This window comes from Elgaria multicarinata, chromosome 10, assembly GCF_023053635.1.
Source record: "Elgaria multicarinata webbii isolate HBS135686 ecotype San Diego chromosome 10, rElgMul1.1.pri, whole genome shotgun sequence".
NCBI classification, from domain to species: Eukaryota; Metazoa; Chordata; class Lepidosauria; order Squamata; family Anguidae; genus Elgaria; species Elgaria multicarinata.
This window is the reverse complement of record NC_086180.1, coordinates 72,534,218-72,557,798: the sequence shown is the minus strand read 5'-3', so window position 1 is coordinate 72,557,798 and position 23,581 is coordinate 72,534,218. Positions and strand designations below refer to the sequence as shown.

General features: G+C 41.0%; 1 protein-coding gene across 3 annotated transcripts in view; it reads left to right on the top strand.

The window, feature by feature from the left end:
• The window catches only part of PALLD (palladin, cytoskeletal associated protein), a 275,860-nt gene that overhangs the window by 155,019 nt on the left and 97,260 nt on the right, over positions 1–23,581 (top strand). Inside the window, exon 1 of one of the 3 annotated variants that reach the window (XM_063136021.1) lies at positions 14,208–14,229. The exons of the other annotated variants lie outside the window; for them this stretch is intronic. The gene's annotated coding sequence lies outside the window, so the exon portion shown is untranslated. Of the gene's footprint in view, positions 1–14,207; positions 14,230–23,581 lie in introns of those variants that run through there. 3 annotated transcript variants of the gene reach the window in all.

The window sequence follows — 23,581 nt, the reverse complement described above, 5'->3', positions numbered from 1 at the left end:
TATCAATCTTATCCATTTAATTTCCTACTTATTTTGTACTACTCCCCATCTCAGCTGTGCCTGCATTTTCTATTCATTTGCAGTTAATTTAGTTCATTTTTAAACCCTTTGCCTCGTCATGACCCTGCAGTCAACTGCAGCCAGCATCTGATACAATTTGGTTCATCTATTCCCTTCCACAGTAGATTAGGAAATGGTCTTAAAATATGTCAGCTGTTTGGCAGCATTGCTTAATTTTAACCATTTGACCTCTGAGTGGTGAACCTCTGGTGTGAGCAGTCACCTTAAGTAATCTGTTTTCAGTCAGCCTCTATGTGTCAGGGGTGACTTACAGATCAGCCCTTGGTATCATCCAGTCCCTGCTTTACTTTTGCCGTCTGTAGCTAAGTTCCAATATTGCTGGGCACCTAAACAATAAATGGCCAGTATCATACTGGCCTTATACAAATCTATGGTACGACCACATTTAGAATACTATGTACAGTTCTGGTCACCACACCTAAACAAGGATATTATAGAGGTGGAAAAAGTGCAGAAAGGGGCAACTAAAATGATTAAGGGGCTGGAACATATCCCCTATGAGGGAAGGTTACATCAGCTGTGATTGTTTAGCTTGGAGAAGAGGAGGCTGAGGGGAGACATGATAGAGGTGTACAAAATTATGCATGGTATAGAGAATGTGGATAGGGAGACATTTTTCTCCCTCTCTCAAAATACTAGAACCCAGGGTTATCCCATGAAGCTGATCGGTGGGAGATTCAGGACAAATAAAAGGAAGTGCTTCTTCACACAGTGCATAGTTAAATTATGGAACTCGCTACCACAAGATGTAGTGATGGCCAACAATCCGGATGGCTTTAAAAGGGGGTTGGATAAATTCCTGGAGGCAAAGGCTATGAATGGCTACTAGCCCTGATGGTTGTGTGCTATCTCCAGTATTCGAGGCAGTAAGCCTGTGTGTACCAGTTGCTGGGAAACACGGGTGAGAGGGTGCTGTTGCACCATGTCCTGCTTGTTCATCCCTGGCCAATGGCTGGTTGGCCACTGTGTGAACAGAGTGCTGGACTAGATGGACCCTTGGTCTGATCCAGCAGGGCACTTCTTATGTTCTTAATAAAACTCTTCCCTTCTTCAGCACTCTCATGGAGGAGGGAATGAAGTTGCGGTAAGTTCTGATGTCATTCCACCCAACATGATGAGTGTTGTTCTTCTAACTCTTGTCTTCTGCCGCTCAGGGGCAGAGGAAGACATGCGGAGGACAGGAGGAAACTCAGCTGTTTTTTCTCAAGTCTGCTTCAGATCTTTATGCATCTAGTTATTAAAAAGGAATGGCTGCAATTCAGGGCAATTTCAGTACACTGGAGTCCCAGTATTTTACAGGATCATGGACACTCTTTTAACTTCTTCTGGATAGTACCCAATGTATTTGATATTTGAGGTATAAACTGCCTCAGTATTCTCCCTTCACTCCAGGGTGTTTCTTTAAAAGTCAATGTTCAGTATAGTATAACTTTTATTTTCTTACGTGCATGAAAAATTGTGAATGTATACCAGATGTATATCAACACCTACTCAACATCATTGGGATGAGGTTAAATCCTTGCCCTATTCAGCAATCACTTGCAGAAGTACTGGTATTGGGGAACAGGAGGTTTGAACTTCAGCCCCATCTCTGTGGCCTGAATCAAGATCACTGGGAGGAGGTTGGCTTGTTATCTCAAAGTGGCTTCTTTGAGAAAAATGTGCCACATTCCATGGTTATCAAATCACCCTGCGAAAAATGTCCTGTTCATCGTTCTCCCATACAGTAATAAAATTGGAAAGCCTGTCTCTGAATGTCAGTGACAGCAAAATTTGGGTCAAGTCAAAGACGTCGTTTATTCACCCCCTCATCCTTCCTCTGGTTGCCTCTAAACTTTGCCTGCTGATATGGTTTCCTATAAGGGGGGCTTTGATTATTCTATGTACCCTGCCCTTGATTATAAGGCTGGTAATCCGAAGGATTACGATACCATCATTTTTGCTTGCCTTGGTACTACGGTTGATATTGCACAAATCCCATTTTGTGTGCTGTATTACGTGCATTATGAATTGAGTCTAATGACTCATCCGTCTTCATGTTAAACAGCCCCTCTCCATCAAAGGGAAGATCCTCAATGCACGCACGACCTTCTTGCGTTAACCCCGCAGACCTTAACCAAGCATGTCTACGTAACACTGTTGACCCTGCTAAAACCTTCGACTCGCAATCAACCTGATGTCGACTCATGTGTATCTGCTGTCTTGACAACTTTAATGCCTCTTTTTGAAAAACCTTTGCTAGGTTTCTTTTTTCTTCCGGCAGGTGTTCAAACAAGGCACCCATTTCAACAACAACCCACACTCAACCACTGAGTCTGGATTTGTATTTTCTGTGAACCCAGTCACTAAAGAGTCTTGTGGTACCTTAAAGACCAACAAAATTATTATGACGTAAGCTTTCATGGACTACAGTCCACATCCTCAGATACATGAAGTGCTGTCCCGAATTATATCTAGCTTGCAGTGCGGGGAGGGGAGAATCAGAAGGAAAGGAAATGTGGAACGTACAGACAGTGATAAATAAGGTTTAACTTCAAGTGGATTCAATATAGGATTGAATCCTGTATTGAATGCAACATTAAGGTATACTGTTAGCATAATTTAAACAATGAAAAACAAATTTGTGCTCATGTCCTTTCTGTTTTTTATAGCCAACACAGTCTTCTTAATAACTCTGCAGTGTGAAATGAGGTGTATTTGAAGTCCCTTTGGGCATTTTTGTATATATAAATTAATTATATATAATTAATTTATATAATTAATTTCTTGCCTGCCTGTCAGGGCACATTGGTGTTGCAAGGCAGCTTATATTTAAAAAGCGCACAAAGTATCCAAACTCAACAGTGCTATAAAATACAGTTTCAAAATTAAAATCCAACAGCAGCAGTTAGTTTTCCCAGCATAGCACAAACCAAAAACAAAAGATCAATTGCAATTAAAAATCAAAAGCCCACAGCACTTAATTATACCCCAACATAGTCAGTTAGTGACACATGGACAGGGATCAAGATGTTTTCAAAGTTACAGCAGCAGTGGGGCTATGCATACCATCTTGAGGAGGGAATTGGGGCCTTAACTGGCCCTGATGCCCATCAAGCTAATGGTATAATAATGGCTAATGGTGGGACTGAAAGCAGTCATAGGCCTTAGCTAGACCTAAGGATTATCCTAGGCAAATCGAGGGGTTGTCCCTGCCTGCTCCTGGGATCCTGTGTGTGTCATTTGGATGCAAAGGGATGATCCCAGGATATAGGCCTGGTCTAGCCATGGCCTTATGCTTAGAGGCAGGTGTGTGTGTATATAAGCAGCCCTTCAGATATACTGGACCCAAACAATTTATGGCTTCAAAGGTCAAGATTGGCTGTTTCAGGATTTTAAGGTCAATATCACCATAAATTGGGCCTGTTAACAAATAGCCTGTGTAACTGATACAGAATTGGCGTTATGTGGTCTTAATGCCTAGCTCCCATAGGTGTTCTAACTATTGCATTCTGCAGTTTCCAAATTGTCTCCAAGGGCTTCTCCTTGTTTATGTTAGACAGTAGTCTAACATAAACATAACCAAGGCACACAGCATGGAGGCAGGATCCAGGAGCTGTCCTAGACTGCGTATTTGGTCCTTCAGGGGGAATGTAACCCAATCCACGCCTATTTGTATATCTCCATCCAAATCAAATGCTTTTCAAATCCACAGTACTTTCCCTAGATTAGACTTAAACTTCATTGCTTGCATCCAAACCAAAACTTCCTCCCTATTCTTATTCGGGTTTTCAAACACCTCCATGTGATTAGATGGTGAAAGAGAAAGGTAGAGCTGCGTATTGATGTATACCTCAGCTCATACCTCTTGATGACTTCTCCCATTGGCTTCATGCAGATGTTAAAAAGCATAGAATCTTGAGGCCCCTCATTGTCCAACGGCCAATGGATAGAATAGAAATCACCTAGCACTACCTTCTGGTTCCATCCTCCTCAAAAGGACCAGAGCCACCTTAACATTTTGCCTCCCAGCCCAGAAAGATACTATGGTTAATGATACTGAATCCTGCTAAGAGGTCCAGGAGAATCAAAGAGTAGCAATTCCCTTGTTGATTTTCCAGCAGAAGTCATCTATCAGGAATGACCAAGGCAGTTTCCATCTTGAACCCAGGCCAGAAGCCAAATTGCAATGGAAATCCTAATAGAATGAAGGGTGGTATATAAATTAATAGATTTAATTAAATTATTTAATCTAAATACTCTGCCACTCCCAGACTGCCTGGAGCTGAAAGGTATGAAACCTGCTCCAAGGCATTGCTCAAGAATGGTAAATTTGAAACTGGGCAATTCAAACTTGGCTTCTTCAATAGTGGTTTTACTTCTGCTACCTTCAATGCAGCAAGAAGTGCAGCTTCTCTTAATTAGTTATTAACCACCTTCAATATCTGTATCCTAAGCCAGGAATGGGCAGCTTGTGGCCCACCATATGTTTTGGCCTACGACTCCCACCATCCTCCACCATTGGGTAGGCTGGCTAGAACTGATGGCAGTTGTAGGCCCAAATATTTGGAGGGCTTCAAGTTGCCTAGCTCTGTTGTAAGCTCAGCCTTGGCAAACATCACAAGCCAAGAAGGGTGTGGATCTAAAGAACAGCTGCTAGTTCTCAATCTTCCAAGCAGCTTCTCAGCATCCTCTGGCTGCAAAAGCTGAATAAACTCTCCATAATAACAGGAAATCTAAGAAGCAGGACATGAAGGTTATGGATACCTACTATTGTTTATCCCCAGCATCAAAGGTATGTATGAAGGTTTCATCTAGATTACAACAAAGCCGCTTTGAGTCACCGTGTTGGGGAAAATGTGGGAAATAATAATAATAATAATAACAACCACCACCACCTATGGTCAGATCTATAACCAAGTACCATCCACACTTTAATGGTAAGAAGCACACAGATAAAATCAAAATCTGTATATTAATATTCTTGTTCGCTTGGTACAGCATTAAAGGTTGAACCTTTCAAAGTTCTTCTTTGACAGCCTAAGTAATAAGAATTCAGTTTATGATATTTCTACCATTTACTTTGCTCAGAACAAGACAAATATGTAGCCTTTCTGGTCACAGTAACTATAAACAATAAGAAAACATCTTAGTAAAAAATGGCTAAGACCACTTTTAAATCTGATCATTGTATATTCCAGTCCAAAAGCATTGGCTCCTAAGTAAGAAAGAAAGCTCTTCACTGCCTAGCTCCTGCCTATCTCTCCTCTCTCATCTCACACTATCGCCCCGCTTGTGCTCTCCGCTCCTCTGATGCCATGCTTCTCGCCTGCCCAAGGACCTCCACTTCCCTTACTCGGCTTCGTCCTTTTTCTTCTGCTGCCCCTTACGCCTGGAACGCTCTTCCAGAACACTTGAGAACTACAAACTCAATCACTGCTTTTAAGACTCAGCTCAAAACTTTTCTTTTCCCTATAGCCTTCAAATATTGAGTTTGTTCTGACTTTACACTGTTGGTTTTGCCCTACCCTGTGCCTGTTTACACTTCCCTGTGCCTGTTTGCATTCTCCTTCCCTCTTTATTGTTTACTACAACTTATTAGATTGTAAGCCTATGCGGCAGGGTCTTGGCTATTTACTGTGTTATCTGTACAGCACCATGTACATTGATGGTGCTATATAAATAAATAATAATAATAATAATAATAATAATAATAATAATAAGTAGGTTTCTGTCCTATCAGCTTTTTCGTATACACCATATATTCATCTGCATGAAGTGAAAGAAAATCTTTGCATATGCTGTAATATAATAGAATTCTTTATAATAGGATTCTTTATAATCTTAACTAAACTCCAGAATATACATTGTTTAATTTTTCGTGCCTTCAGTACAGAGACTTGCATTATTCTTTCCGTAACCCACAAATTCTTTCTCATGCATCAAACTGATCTACAAGCTATCCTACTAAATGCTTTCATATATAAGACGGGTAGGGAAAGCAGTCATCAGATTCAAAATTCAGATTAATCTCGACAGGTTGGAACATTAAGATGAAACCAACAAGATAAAATTCAATGGAGATCAATGTAAAATGTGGCATTTAGATACGGAAACCTCACAAACCTACAACTACATCTGGAGTGCTGTGTCCAGTTCTAGGCACCCTAATGTCCAGAGGAGAATTGTCTGGGGCGGTGAAGGGTCTGGAAGCCAAGTCCTTTGAGGAATGGTTGGGTATGTTTTGTTCAGAGAAGAGATGATTAAGGGGTGACAGGGAGCTATCTTCAGACAGCTGAAGGGCTTTCACGTACAACACGGAGCAGACTTGTTATCTGTTGCTCCAGAGGCAGGACTAGATCCAATGGGTGGAAATTGCAAGGAAGCGGATTTCAGATAAGAGTTGCCCTGTCTTGGAACAGACTGTTCTAGGAGGTGGTGAACTTTCCTTTGCTGGAGGTATTTAAGCAGAGGCTAGATGGCTGGCTGTCAGGAATGCTGTAGATGCAAGATTCCTGCCTCGAACAGGGGGTTGGACTAGATCAAGGGTGGGCAGAAGAAGACAACTTGGGATCTACTAGTAGGTTGTTTGTTTGCTTGTTTTGGTGATTTGCAGTAGATTGGCAGAGGGGTCGAACTTCAAAAAGTTTAATAATAGCAACGTTTAAAGATATCTGCTGTGGCTGGATTTGTGCTAATTCCCTTTTGCTTAGCCTTGATGTTCCTCATCTATAAAATATGAGTATTAGCGGTTGCCTTTGACCAGGGCTTTATGCAGCTCAGCTGACCACTTTTAGAGTTTTACAATCTCCGATTTATAGTAATTCAGATGTAGGTTTTGATATGCAGCATATGGCTCATGGAGCGTAGTAAGTAATTGACTTGAGTGGCATGCCCAATTTGCACCTGGCTCTGAACAGTGGGCCTCATGATTCCATTCAGTAAAAAATAAAATACATCTTACAGTTCTGAAGTCTTTCCTCCACTGGACTAGATGACACCAAGGTCCCTTCCAGCTATAAGATTCTATTGTTCCATGCTTAATAGCCTTTGATAAACTTATTCTCCATTAATTTGTCTAATCTCTTTTTAATACTACCTAAATGGTGCTGCAGCTTGTGGAAATGATTTCCCTGTGTTAATTAAAGTATTTAGGTTTGCTCCAGGGACCTTCTCGTGCGTGGTGACCTGGGCCTTTTCAGCTGTGTGGCAACCGTTCTCAGGAATATTTTTGCCAACGAGGTTTTGATTGGCACTGCTTTTTTTTGCAGGAATCGGGGGGGGGGGGCCCTAGTGAAAGCCTATGCCTTTTAGATTTCTGTGTGTAGATATGTTTATGTACACACTGTGTTTTTTGTTAGTATTGTATTATGTTCTGTAACAATTTGTGATTTGTAGTTTTTTTAAAAAAAATGTTTAAAATTTTATGTTTTAAATACCCTAATTTTATTTTGTAAGCAGGTCTTGAGTGCTTCAGCTGAAGAGCAGTTAATAAATAATTAAAAATACATAAATAAGGAACTCCATTAAAAATCTGGTATTTGGATAGAGCCACTGCAGAGTCCAGAACACCACCAAGAATAGAATAGTGGGGGGCAGAGGATAGAGCTCCTGTTTTGGGGAGTCCAGGGATACCCCAGCACAAATTCTGTCTTTTCTTGTACAGTTTTGTGTATGCGTGGGTGTGTTTTGAAAGCAGCTTCCCCTTGCTTATTTGGCAACTAGCCCACAAGCAAGAGAGCAGTAAGAACAGCAGCAAAAACCTACACGGATATTTTCCTTCCCCCGCCCCTCTTTCAAGATGTGTATCACCTCCTGGTTTGTTTTGAAGCCGCTTCTGCCAATCAATTTCAACGAAGGGCCTTGAGTTCTACTACTTTGAGAGAAAATAATCTCTGTTTACTCTTCTCACAATGCTCATAATTTTACAAAACTTTTATCGTGTCCTCTCTTTGTCTTTCCCCCCTCCTAACTCTACATCCTGCTGCCTCTGTTTGTATATATGTGTGTGTGTCTGTATATACATGTCTTTTCAGTCAATGCCAAGTAAGGGAACTGAGGGAGCCTTCTGCCTCACACTCATAACAGCATGATTTTACAGCATGACATAGTGTGAAGGTTGTAAAGTGAACACAGTAGTCTTTCAGAAAGGATTTTCCAGGCCAGAACAGGCCCTGCAGAGCTGTGAACAATGGTGCATTATAAAGTCTGTTCATGGAGTAGCAGTGTGTATGTGTGGGGTGTTATGCCAGGAAGAATCTTCATTTAGGTTTGGCATTGGCAGAGATGTAAATTAGAAATATTTTTCCTATGCAAAGGCTAATCTGGTTTTTCTGTTCTTTAAAAAAACACATTCCTTTGCCGTATTATTTCTGTTTTTAAAGGTTGTAATTGTTAATGTAATATGCAGTTACTAAGGCCTATGAATTAGTGTGGATGTTTTTTAACAAGCTCTGTAGCTTGCCTCCAAATTTAAAACATGTGTGTCAGTATTATGGCAAAATCATTGGGATACATCCATTCTGCTTAGTGTGATTGAGAAACATCTACATCCCAGCAATTCAGTTGCCTGGTTTGCACATTAACTCTGAAACATGGGTTATGGGGCACATAAATAAATACATCGTATACACTCTGTCTATGGACAATGTAACATGAGCTGTCATCTCAAGTTGCTAAAGCCTTGTTTCTGTTGGGGTACACGTTGGATCTTCTGAGATGAAGGAGATTGTAAAAGAGCAGCTCGCTTGGTACATTGCTTATGCATGTATAAATTCCTCCATATGAGGTATTTCATAAGTCTTTTGGCAATGACATAAGCATTCTGTCTACCAGTGGCTGGTGTTCACTTTATTTATTTATTTATTTATTTATTTATTTATTACATTTTTATACCGCCCAATAGCCGAAGCTCTCTTCATATGGCCAGTCACAGAACAAGTTCTACATGTCCTGCCATAACTGTCATAGAGTTTCTAGTTGCATGCTTTTGGGTTTTAACCAGGATTTCAGCAAAAAGCCCAGCATTTGTGGTTAATGAAGATTATTTAACACCAATCTCTGCTTAACCTGAAAATTGGTATGAAATGTGTGACAGGTGATGATTATATCTTGTTGAAGTTGCAATTAACAAACAGAAATCATCAATGTTTTTGTTTATCTATATGAACGTGTTTTCTAATGCCCAATTTCCCTGATAATAAAATTTAAATAACAGTGTTTAAGCAGAATTTTAATGCAATATTTTGAGATATATATGCATACTTCACAGTAGTTGTTTGCTTGCTTTTCAGATAGTCCCTTTTTAGGGAAAAATGCCACAGTGCCACTTTTAAACGTTTCCAGGTGAAGCCATTAAGAAATATATTGCTCAATTACTCAGCACCATTGCTGAAATTGTTCTGGTACCATAGGACTAAAATTGGATGGTGCTACTTGACTCAAGCCTAGCTTTGTTATCAGTGTGTGATGGGATGTTGAAACAATCAGGGCCATGTAATATCTGCATGATGCTGAGTCATATGCCCCTAATAACCAGGCTGACCCCTTTCTTGCTCAATATGGGACATCATTCACTACAGTGAGTTCAGTTTCACTTCACTGAAATTCCAGTTCTGGTGAGTGATGCCTCTTTATTTAATAGTGAACTCTTGCTATTGCTAATCCTACTGAAATATCTCCTTGAAAGTAAACTCTTTTCCTATCAGTGCCATTAAAGGAATAGTTCAATGCCAAGAATGTTGGTTTGTTTTGGTGACGTCCAGTCTGTTTGGTCCAGGGCTGGCACTAGAATTAGGCAGAGTGTCATGAAAAGGGCAGCAAATTGATAGTGACTTCAATTTATTCCTTTTGCATTTTTAGTGCCAGGGAAGAAGAGGTGCTGGAGAGATTTACTGCCTCAGGTGCCAAAATTAACTTGCCTTGTTTGGGTTCTTTCACTTTGATATAGGTTGTAGGGAGCTGTTTGCAAAATGTTTTGAGCTTGCCTGGAGATCCAAGGTGGCCTGGCCCAGGCTGAAGCCCTATTACCATGAGGGGGGAAAATTAGCCTAAATTGTAGACTATCCTTGAAGGTATTTGTGGAAACTAGTTTTCCTGTATCTGTTGTATAGATCCAGGGATGTTTCTAGGGAAAGGGAAAGTGAGTGGTCACCTAGGGCAACAAGAGATCCAAGGCAACAAATGACCCCCAGGTAGGCGATAGCAATAGTGGTCAGACAACGCTTGATACATAGTAAAAGGAAAGTGCTGCACTGGCCAGTCCATGCTGCAGCCATGTGCTATTTTAAATCACAATATTTTCCCTAATGTGAAAGGCAATAAGCTGAAGCAATTTGTTCACTAACTTTTGGGGTGTGTGCAGCCAATGAGTGCATTGGAGTGGTGAGAGGCCTGCCCCAGGATTCTTATTAGCTGTGTGTTCCCAAAGCAACATCCGATTGGTTCAGGTTGCTGCCACTCTCATACCAGAGAAAAGACTGTTATTTAAATAGTCTGAGGCTGCCTGCCTGGGGGTCATTTTGGGCTTCCCGTAACTATAGCCAACAACTCCTGCTAGTAAGCAGAGAGAAGACTTGTGGAGGAAGGGAACAAATGGTTCCCTTTTCCTGACCTTTCCCCCCCAACTTTTTCCACCCCAAACTTTGTATTGTTGGGTGTGCTGAAGCTTTGCTCCAGTAAACGCTGTAAAATGGGAGCCCATTTTATTCCTTCCTACTGCTCTGTAATGGGGGAGGGTGAGCAAGGGACTGACTAACCAGGATGATGGTGGTAGTGGGGAAATAGTAGGGCAGCAAAGGAGCCAGGGCAGTGGGAGGGGCAAACTATCACTTTGCCCTGCCCTCCCAGAGTTGGCAGTTAAGTTAAAGCAATAGCCAGAAGGTAGGACTCTTGCATTCTTATTTTATTGTGTGTTTGTGCGTGTGTATTTAATTCGTCTCTTTTGGGGTGTTTAATTTGTTTGTTGCTTGGACTGTTACTCCTGAGTAATCCAGTCCTTCTCACTTGCGAGTAGAGAGATATAAGATGGATTGTTGTGCTGTGCTGCTTCTCAATGTTACTTCTGAGAAGTAATGGAGAAGGGTGGTTGTAGAGATGGTCACTGAAAGAGATGGATTTTGGATGCTTTTCTGTGTGGCTCTTAGGACATTATTATCACCTTTCAGTGTCTCGTGATCTATATTCTCTATGCATTGGAAGTTGTCTGCGGAACCAGGGAAAAATTGTGACTGAAGAAGTGCTTTGTCTGGTTGGGTAGATTCAACACTCCCCACCACCACCGCGTGCGCACACACACAAACAAAATGTGAAAGTAAGTCCCGTGTTGCAGGTTGGGAATCAAAGGTGGGTCTCAGGTTTGTGCAGATTGAAGACCACTGGTTTTATGGATGTATATACTGTGTGTACAAACCAATGTTTAAAGCACCTTGCAATGCCATTGCAAGTGATAAAAACTGCAGTGTTAATAAAAAATATAAGATATCAGTACCCTAGGAATATTGGTTCTCCCCGCCCATGAACCTATTCCATTGGTTTCCCTCTCTATCCGCCGATGAACCTATTCCATGCTGTTCAATTTGTCCCCCACCCCCATTCTACCAAGGGGTAGAATGGGGGTGGGGGACAATTGTACCTTGCCCAGGGCACTGAATTACCCAGAGATGACTCTGTCTAGATCAAAGGAAATTTTCTAGGGCCATCCAGAAGCAATGTTATAGGAAACCAAGCAGCATTCTAAACAGCAAGCTCTTTAATTGGCTCCTTCTCTAAACCAGCACTGCTGTGCAGTAAAACTAGAACTTTGAGTATGAGAGAAAGATTTCTTATTCTCTATGTTACATGCTCTCTCAAGAGCAACCAACTCCAGGGTTCCTTGTGCATAGGCAGGAGGCAGGGACAACTCGTGGGAGAGAGAAATACTATAACATTGATCCCAGGAACAGTGGAAGCCTGTATTGCTGATAGGATTTACTGGCGCAACATATGCCACTAAGGCTGCAATCCTATGCACATTTATCTGGGATTAAGTTCCATTGAATTCAATAATTCTGAGTAGACATGTATAGGATTGGACTGTAAATACATACTGCCAAGTCTACTTTTGGAAAAGACTATGAACTGCTCCCACTTATCTTATTAAATGAGATTTACACACACATGCAACTAATTTTCCAGTGAAGTGTGCATAGACTTGTGTATTTTTTGCACACTGCCAGTGACTGGCCAGAGCTCAAATAAGTTTCAACAAGGTAGCACTCATCAAAAACTACAGGCATTAAAAAAAAAAAAACTACAGGCATTTTACTGTGAGGCAAGAAAGGTTTGGCCACCTAGCTGTGAACGTGCAAGAGAAATTTACTTTGGGAAGAGAATTAATGTTTTGGAATTGGAAAAAGGCCATAAAAATAAAGTTTTAAAGTGAATTGGGCCACTTCCAGATGAGGCTTTTATGGCGTCATCATTCATGGACATTTATGAGGGGTCTAGGCAATGTTGCCTTCTACACATGTTCTTCCTGTTGCTTCCCGCCCCCATGCAGAAAATCAATTAAGGAGAAAAAGTGGAACAGCTGGTAACACTAGGAGCCCTCATTCTGAACCATCCTTGTTCTGTTTATAAAATGATTGTAGCCACGTTGGCCTATTAGATTTTTTTTTCAAATCACAGCATTGATTTTTAATCAAAGCATTATTGGGACCAACCAAAAAGCTACAAAATAGCCAGCAAGCTTTGTAGCACTCTTCTTCAAGATAAGATAAACAAACCCACCCACCACACACACGCACAAAAGGGAGGTATTTTGGGTTATGGTAGAAAAGCTCCAGGGTGGGCCATGGTGTAATTTCCGAAATGTTTTTTTTTTTAAAAAAAGAAGTAATTTCAGAATTAAAATGGGAAGTTTTATTTGTGACTCATGAGATTGCACATATGGAATGGGATTGTGGTATATGTGTTGGAGGGGGGCCTTGTTACAGCCACTCCTCCCGAAACCCTGGGTTCACACACAACTTGTCATCCCAACAAATAGACTTGGCCAACACTGGGAGGAGCATCTGGCTCCTCCCAGCAACAGCCTCCTCTCCACACCTGTCAGTGTCCCCATCATGGATGGCGAGAGACACAAGGAGGAAGACACGATCAGCCACATCCCTGCTCTTATTGCTGCTCTGAGATTGGATTTCTGGGGGGAGTTTCTCCAGGGGTGGGGGCTTGGAGGCCACGCCATCACCCCTGGAGTAACCCCAAGAGGCTCCCTGGGCCAGATTGGGAAGTCCGGTGAGCTCGATTAGGCCTGCAAGATAGGGTTCTGCACCTCTGATCCACAGAGGCAGGTAAGAGAAAGTTTTGGAGTTGATTCTTCAGAACAGATGTTGTGTTTACTTAAATTCTCCATTTAAAGATGTCATCCAAAGCATATGTTCTTCATCTTTGTAAGACTCTGATACAAACTTTAAGTATGCTTCAACTTTAAGTATGCTTCAATGTAAACTTCATTTACATTGTAAAATTCATGATGGCCATCAACTTCATGATGCATTGCAGATGAATATTTATAGATATTTTACATGGAGCTTCCATTTGGCGATGATTTCATTTAGTGAATATACTTATACTTTGTCTCATCAAACTTTTTTGAGGTAGGTTACAAAATTAGAATTGCTTGGGCTGTGAAAACATCTTACCCAAATTCATCCGGATAAAACAGCTGTTAGATGCTAAGAAAACACACATACACCAAATGTCTTTTCCCTATCTGAGGTAGTTTTGTCTCTGCTGAGGCCTGGAACATTGAAGTGAATGTGGCTTTTTTTCCTATGACAATTGCAGTCTCCTGATCAGGACTGCATTAGGGGAGCAAAGGATTAAAGCCCCCTACACACACACACACACACCTTCTACTAGGATTCCTGTCTGGATCAGATTCCCCAGGCTTACTTTTGAGTAAGAAAAAAGACCAGATGTAGCTGCATGCTGCATATTAAAAGCAATGTTTATTTTGACTCTAATCCCATGAAACACAATAAAAGCAGAAAGTCTTTTCCATCTTATTTATGTGCTTTTTATAGGTATGTATGAGAAATTTGTTTCAGTTCATTTTTTCCCCCTTTATCATGATTTACCCAGTTTGCACCTTCCAGAGACCGAACATGGACCCGGATGCAATCTCAGGTCAACCTGTGCACTTCCCAGCTTGCAATATAATTCATGGACACCCCTCCCCCCCAAAGCATTTGACAGCATGCGTACATTTGAAAAAATGTGCTTGAAACCATGCGTACTTTTGAAAAACGCACACAAATTGTAATCAATGGAAGAATGCGTACATTTCAAAGATGCATGCAATTGATGCATACATTTGAAAAAAATACACACACAAATATGCACAGATTTTCACTCAATAAATAAAGCTCACAATCTGATATGGACTCAAGTTGGAACGAGCTTCAACCTGGAATTCAGGGAACTTTGGCGAGCTGACGTTTTGCTGATTCACACATCCCTAGCTTTTCATAACAACAGTAGCTCAAACTGGATAGTTGTGAACAACATACCATGTAAGCATAATATTTACCATGGTTCTGTCTTCCTGCATGTGCATTACTAAGCATCTTTATGGTTAGCAAGACATAAGCTCAACTAAAATCTTAATCTCAAAATAATAGAAGTCTGTGAGATCCTACCAAAATACCAGAATAGTTTTGCTCTTTTTTACTTTCACATTTATATGTTAGAGATCTAACAGTGGGTGGAAAGAAGAACAGCAACAATATCAAGAACAGACATGGAGTGCATTAGTAGGAAGTGACTCAGGGGATTCTCATACATTCTGAAGAACAGCAGAACTCAGTTGACCCTTAACTTTTACTGATGCCTCTATAAAAGATCCTTGGGAGCATGAGACGCTACCAGCAAGCCAGTAAATGGGCTATAAACATATAACAGTGCTCTGTATGTGAAGTGTCACTTCTGTATGGGCATTATATAAGCCTGCTTAAGTATGAGTGCAGCCAAGCTAATCACTGCTGGGCTTGGGGTATGACAAGGTGTTTAGATCCTGGAGAGTGGGGTGGCAGATATGAGAATGGTTGGCTTTCTCTCTTTGGCTTGAGTATTTTCTACTCAACTAGGCTAAAAGTGAATCTGAAAATGTTCAACATAGCTTTATCAGGCTTTCAGGAGTGGACAACTTCTGGCCCTCCATTTTTGGGGGCTTACAACTTCCATTAGCCCTAGCCAGTGCAGCTAATGGTGAAGAATTATGGGAGTTGTACACCAAATCATCTGGAAGGCCACACACTGCCCATCCAGCTACTCCTTTTTTGGTGGTGGTAATGTTCTGCACTGTGAGGCTGGAGAACACAAGTGTGTAAGGTTTTGCGAGCCAGAAGGATGCTGACCATGACCCTGCACTCAGCAGTCACTAAAAGGAGAGAGAATACTTAGTACACGTATAAACTAACTTCTGTGGAATTCCCCGGCAGTCTTTCACACAGGCAGTGCCCAGATCCTGTCTTGCTTAGCTTTAGCAAGATGGCCACATCATGTGTTCTCATGGGTCTCTTTTGCCCAAGCTGTGATGGGTATGTTTACTCCAACAGTTTCCTAAAGAATTTAGAAACTATTGTGAAGAATATAATTCTCTCATTCCTATTGACACATCCTCCTGTAGGCTGTCTATGGACTTCTAATATTTGAGGTTAACCTGGGGCATCCCATAGAATAAGAATGAACAAACTTTGTACAAATAAAGAAAGGATGCTAGGCAAGGAGCCAAATGTTTGCATAATGAATCCTCAGACACAGCAGCAGCTAGGGATGCAACAAGGGCATTGAACACTGACTATGTCACAGTAATGTAACAGTCTCTACCTATACCTGTTTGATAGGCTTTCATCTTTTCAACTCATGTTCTAACCATGTTCCTAGGGCATGAAACCTTCTCAGCAAGTTGGAAACCAGTGGAAAGTATGAGTTTATATCATATAAGCTGCCATATACAAAAAGTAACTTTCTAAATCTCAGTATCTAGCTGAATTGGAAATTTGCTCCAATGAACTGAAGCCTGGAGAAGATAATATTGGCCTTGTTCAGAAGACAACTTAAACCACGGCTTTTGTTCCACACCACAAGGGCACCAGTGCATAGGACCAGATGTTACTGGCTTAAGTCTCAGTTGACCCTGAGTGGAGCGATGCCAGGAAGTGATCCCGCAGAAGTAAGAAGCTTGTTAAATAAATAAATAAATAAATAAATAAATAAAGCAAAGCTTGCCATTGCCAGTATATGTAAGATCCAGACTCAGTCATGCTTTGTGCAGACCCATTGAAATCACTGGGATGCAATTTAGTCCCTAACTGAATTCCCATTGATTTCAATGGGTCTATTCTAAGTCTAGATCCAAGAAAGGGTGTATAGCCTGTTCGTGTGCCACTAACTGGGATGGCTTCTCCTAAATTAGCAAGTATATAAAAAAGAGCACATCTATACAAATAATTACTTTCCCTTTCAAAACAAGAAGGGGCCTGATCCCTTCACAGTTGGAAGCAACTGTGATTCTGGCCCAAACGTGATTCTCAGTGGTGTCAGAGGAAAGCTCACCCCTTATTTGGCAATGATTTGTGCCCTCCTGGGGAAGCGTGCTTCACACTTTGCAAGCTACTGCTGTAAATCAAGTAACATGGCAGAGGTAGGGTGTGTTCTTGCAGAGATCTTGAATATGGCGGGGGACATATTTTTTTTTCATTGTTTAAATGTATGCATTGTAAATTAAATATGATTTGGCTGGAAATATAATTGAACTGCTTTTTTTAAGTGTTGGCATAATTTGTAGGTGAAAAACGTTATGAAATCCAGCAGAATTGTTTAAAATTATAATGGAAGGATATAATTTATTCTTAATAGCTATTGTGGGGGTTGCTGCCAGTCTGAGCTCTAAAGGTTTGGCAGGCTATCAATGCAAATAGATTCGTCTAAATGTTTTGATTGTTTCAAAGCACAATTATAGCCCTTCTTGTAGGTATTTGATATTTACGGCTGCCTGTTCACTAACATCTTTGTAAGTTGTGTAAATTGCACAAGTGAAGGAATTCCATTTTGAGATTAAACTCTAGATTTTCCACCCCCAGCCAACCCAGGCACCTACTCTACTTCCATGGTACAGGTGCAGCCCCACTAGGGGGAATGTCAGGAATTCGGGGGACACTGCTTCTGCTTTCAATCATTCCCACTTGACATCACAGGCTTCATTCGGGAAATGCATCCCACTCCTGGAGTATGTTGGCTTAACTTTGTAATAAATAGGATCATTGACTTTCTGGTGTTGACTCCATAGGGTTGTGGAATTGTGGATTGCTTGTTGAAACATGGGTTAGCGTGTTCTTTAAACCAGGACCTTTCCCGTAGGGTAGCTTGTTAACAACCCTGAACAACCCAACAACAAACCATGGCTTCTCATGGCGGCTTGTTCAAGAAAAAAATGTATAGACAAATGTCAGTAAAGTTTGTGTAATGATGCTTCTTTTGGAATCTTACCGCCTTGCCATGACAAATGCTGTCTTTTACATTTTCATAAATTGCTAGTAAAGGATATTTAATCCCTTTTCATACATTTAAATGCAAAAAGGATATCTGTTTGGATATAGGAGCAGTGAGGCTTAAAGCTCTACTCAGAATCAAAAACAGGGGGAGCTCTACTGCCAGTAACTAACCCTTAATAGAGAGATATTTCAACTTTTTAGAGTGGGAAGGAAACTCCACAAAACCAGGAAACTACGAAGTGATCAGTGGTTGGGGGGGGGGGGAAGTGGGCCCAGGGAAAGGGGTAAGGCCTTCTAGGGGACCCCAAAGCCCTGGATTAGTTCCCTGGGCCTGAGGTTCTGCACCCAGGTGCAAGACCTACTTCCAGGTAACAGGTTACAGTCCTTACAGGGTGGGTGCATCAGGCTTTTCTTTGATGTACCAGGCTGGGCCATTTATAAGTAGGTGTGCTCTAGGGCTTTCTCTTATGTTATCTGTCCCTGATAAATCTTCATTCCTATTTTGGTCCCTTGGGGAAATCTTTGGAGATTCCAAGTGTGTTGATGTATATACTTATGCACCTCTACCCCCTAGATCTAGATAGCAAATGTTGCTTAATAAGTTTGAATGGCAGTTGTTTTATAAAAAGCCCAGCCAGATCCACTGCAAGATTAAAAATTCTATTAAATGTTCTTCACTTAAAACAAACAAATGAAACAAAACAAAACTGGTCAGCTAACTTGGTCAGCTAACTAACACACTTGCTTCAGAAGCATGGCAGGACAGGTTGTTGCAGAGTAAATTACTGCATAACTCAGCCCACAGGGAAATATCTTCAATGTGTAAGGGGAGCAAGACTTAAGCTGGATTCATACAACAAGCTAACCCAGACTCAGTGGTTGAATCACGGGTTGTTGAATTGTGGATTCTTTGTTTAACCATGGGTTAGTGTGTTCTCTAAACCAGGACCTTTTCCACAGGGTAGCTTGTTAACAACCCTGAACAACCCAACAATAAACCATGGCTTCTCAAGGTGGCTTGTTCAAGAAAAATAATCCATAGTTCAACTAATCCATAGTTCAACAATCAACCCATGGTTCAAACTCAGCCAGTGAGTGTGGGTTAGTGTGTTGTGTGAACTCATACACAAAAGCATCCCTGTTTTCACTTGTTGGAGGACATGCTATAGGCCTCGTGCATTATCAGTGTGTATAGGGATGTGATAAATGGGGCCGCATGTTTAGCCTTGCCCTCAAAGTCCTGCTGTCATTTTGTCCCACATATCATTTACTGCGGGGAGCTTCCTGTACTTCTAAATCAAATGGGAGCCTCCACAGCTAGAGGACCCCCCTCCTCCCCACTTTAGAAGTTATGGCAATCAGAGCGATGGTGGAGGTAGGAGTGGTGCGATTTCCAGAATCCTCTGCAATACGTAAGAGTTCCATTGCAGGTATGCAGGCGGTCTTGGGCACAAAAGTCTTGAAAGCTTGAAAACCACTGCTGTAATGATATACACGACACACTCCAATTCTATATTCCAAAGCAAAAAAAAAAAGGTGTGGGGGGGAAACTGTTGAGTCTTGGCTTTGCTGGGGAACATGGGCAGGAGGGTGCTGTTGCACCATGTCCTGCTTGTTCATCCCTGGCCGATAGCTGGTTGGCCACTGTGCAAACATAGTGCTGGACTAGATGGACCCTTGGTCTGATACAGCATGTTCTTATGTTCTTAAGTAAATGCCAGCATGATTATAGAAAATGTCAGTAACATGGTGCAAAAACAAAGAGCTATTTTCTCTGTCATGTGTAATCAAAACTTGATGCTGAATGTGCATATCCTAGGAATCATTTGTTTAGTGACTGTCTAATCTTAATTAGAATTAAACCATTGTGTCATACCAGCAAGTTAATCAGTCCATAAAATATTCAGCGGTACTTTCACACACCTCCTGCATTTTGGTTCCACTGAAAAATACTTTTAAAGGCCTCTACACTATTTAAATTAGAAGTCAACATTTCCCTTCTCTGCTTCCCCTTCTTCTTTTCAACTCTTAACACCAGTTTCACAGCATATTAAACTGTACGTAGAGAGAACTGTTTTGAAAAGTACAGAATGTCTGTGCATATTTCTTCTTTGAAGGTTTATGGCTGCAGTCTTAAGTGCACTTACTGGAGAGTAAGTCCCACTGAACTCAGAGGTATTTCTTCTCAGTAAACGTGCTCGGGATTGAACTGTAAACATCCAAAGAAATAAGCCAAACGTGATCTGCAGGGAGATGTATTTGAGCTGTATTTTCCCTGTACACAGAGACACGCACAAACATTATTTTTTTCTCTCTGTCTGGTTTCTGGGCAAAGCAACAAGATTGTGTAAAACATGGATCCATACTTTGAGCTCAGTGTATGCAGCAGAGGAAAAGTTTCCAAACAGCTGAAAACTCCCTCTTGCTCTGCTGATTTCCAAAAGGAAAGGTACTCCATAAATGGGCATAACTGATGTGTGATTGGTTTGCAAGCTATAAAGGAGGCTGAGTCAGAATGACCTGCTTGAAGCCAGACTGTATGTGAAAGGAGGGGAGGGGGAGGGAGAGGGAGGGCGAATGGATGGATGGGAAGCCTGCAGCTTCACCAGAATGTTTGAACAAGACAAAGAACAGTTCCAGCAACCAAATAAGGAAGTCGGAGTGCTGGTATTTCACAGTAGGAAGCATGTTAAGGATTTTGGGGGAAGCTGGGAGAGAGAATAAAGTACTTGTGTCACAAAGTGTATGGAAAGAGCAGGAAAGAAATCAGTCTTTATCCTGGTTAATCCACTGTCAGCAACTTTGACAAACTCAAGAGGGCACTACTTTTTTAAAAAAACAAAACCCCTTTTTTTTAAAAAAATGAAGAAGAATAGTAGACAACACTTCTAAAATCTGGGACATGTTCTCCCCTCAGAGCTTCAGAGATGTGACAAACTGGAAACATTTAATCAAATCAATTAACAGCTTTGCTATTTTGTGTTCTAAGTCTGGTTTTAATATTGGAAATGCCCATGATCAGAGAAACATTGACCCACGTAGTTTTGGAGTTGGGCTTAGAGGATGATGTTCAGGCTTATTTTCATTGTATTTAGATTTCTAAAGTTGTTAATAAAACAGTGGTGTTAATAAATATGAAGTGGGTGATAAAGGATAATTCAAAGAGGAAAAAAGTAATGCTTGATTCCAAACAATGTTATTCTTAAAAAGTCTTTTATTTCTATTCTGAGATGCATAGCCCTATTACAGTTTGGTTTTGGAAATGTTACACTTGCTTTATCTACAACCTATTATATATGATAAAGCAGATTCCTAAGTTTGTAATCAAGCTTAATCACGTGCAACTGAAAACATCACATATTCCTTCCCCATTTGCTCCTGCCTCCCTTTACGCTGTTTCTCATGTGTTAAATTTTAGATTGTAAATTTATTGGGATAGGATCCTGGCCTCTTACGTTCTGTAAAGCACCAGACACACTGATGGAGCTATGGAATAATTAATAATAATAGTAAATCAGGGACAGGTAACTCGTAGCTAGGTCATAGACCTGCTATGAATTCGGAAAAGGAGCTCATGAAGCACTTTCGTGCAGGTCAAGAGTTTTTTAATGTTATGTCAGAAATCCAGCTGTCAGAATCTTTCTAGGCCTGCCTTCCTCAACTTGTTGTCCTTCACATGTGTTGGACGACAGCTCCCAACATCCCCAGCCAACATGGTTGGTCCAAGTGGCTGGGGATCATGGGAGTTCTAAGCAAATGTATTTGGAGGGAAACAAGATGGGGAAGGCTGTCTTTGCGGGAGCTGTGAGGGGAAGAATTTCCAGTATGGTTCTCGGAGCCAAATAACTGTGCAATCTTGGTTGTTGACTACTTTAAGTAACCTTCACCATCATATTATTCTTGACCTTCATCCCCCTATGTTCCTTTGGTGTAAAAACAGAGCTCTGAAATCAAGGTGAGGGATTGGGATAGTAGGAATAGAACTACTAATTGCTGGGTTCAACTCCTTCTGTTCACTTAGCCTTCACGGGATGCGTCTGGATTAATCTCTTATCTACACCTGTGGTTCTACATTTTAACATTGGCTGGGGATGATGTTCCATGAGCTCTGCTTGACAGGACATCTGCAGCTCTATACTTTTAGTGATTCCATGAATTCCTTTCTCTTTCCTTTTTTAATCCTGCTCTCCAAGGAGCCAGAACTGTGTACATGGTCTTGGCTCAGGTATCTCATGGTGGTGGTGATGATGATGATGATGATGATGATGATGATGATGATGATGATCTCCCTGGTGTTTACATGGATGAACGAGCAAACTACCCCATAAAATAAAAGTGCTATAGAAATTCTCCATATATTGTTGTTTTGCTATCTCTACTTCGCTAAGTGGTGAGCAGACTCTGAAGACAGAACTATGGGTTTTATTGTCCTTTTGGATGAGATAGCAATGGAAACTTGTGGTGTCGTCATAATAGGTGTTTGTTTACAAGCATACAACTAGAGCATAGTGAAAACAGACTTCTATAGCTGGCAGTTCAATTGCTAATCCCGCATCAGTTTCTCTAAGGATGATTGTTGCAGCCTCAAAGGAATGCAACCTATCTCCTACCCTAACTCTAAGCAATCTGTCTCCGTCTCTGTAGATATTCAGACTGTAATGATTGTCTCTGCTGCCACACCTTTCCACTGGCAGGACAATGACCTCAGACTCAACCCTACAAGTGGATTCACAATTAAGGAAAACATCTCCAGTACCTGCCATTGAGGAAATATTAACCCATCCTCCTTGACTGATGGAAGCAGCTTTTAGAGGGATCACTGTGTTAATCTTTAAAGTGGCACAAAATGCTTACGTCTGTTGCCGACTCATTTATTATGGCATAACCTTTTGTGAATAAGACCTCACTTCATCAGATACATGGGTATGGGGAGGGAATTGCAAACTGTAGAGCTAAAAGACCCATGACATGCAATAATAATAATAATCTGTAAGCATTCTAAGCTTTAAGATAAAGCCAAGTGACCATGACAGCAGGAATTGATGATGATAACATCACAGCTTTGCTATGTTAATTAATACCTGTTGTGGGACAGGAAAACATTGTCTCATTTTGATTGATTTTGCAATTTATCACCTTAATAAAGGATGGTCATCTAGGCGCCATAAATGATCATTTTCCAGGTCTTCTTCACATTATAGTATCAAACCAGAGGCAAGTTTGCAAACTCCCTCCTCAGTAACCCCCAGGTGCACCCTTCTTACTTTGACCTTTTATGCATAGCGGCTGCAATTGACACAAGTGGAGAAAAATCCTGAATTTGGGGACCATGACAGGATCTCTATGGGGAGTGTAATGTGAACCTGTGCACATTGCACACATGGATCCTGGAATAGTTTGCAGTATATAGTCCCAACTTCCACAACACCCTGCCCATCATTATGACAGGCATGTTAGTAGTTAGTAATATAGAGTCATTTTGTAAGAGGTAGAAGTAAAAGCCTTATTTTAGAATGTCTGTATTTGTATAGCAAATACTTCTCATTTTGATGATCATATTTTGAAGTAGCAAGACCAATTTTATCACTCTTAATACCTTTTGAGTAGAAAGCTAGGATGACCATATGAAAAGGAGGACAGGGCACCTGTATCTTTAACAGTTGTATTGAAAAGGGGATTTCAGCAGGTGTCATTTGTATATATGGAGAACCTGGTGAAATTTCCTCTTCATCACAACAGTTAAAGCTGCAGGTGCATTGCCCTCTTTTAAATCTGGTCACAGTATAGCTGCAGTATAGCTCCTGCAGCTTTAACTGTTGTGCTGAAGACGGAATTTCACCAGGTGCAACATGCATACAAATGACACCTGCTGAATTTCCCTTTTCTATGCAACTGTTAAAGATACAGGAGCCCTGTCCTGCTTTTCATATGGTCACCCTATGTAACCTACAAAATGTCTTTTGAAGCAGTCCAGAAAACATACG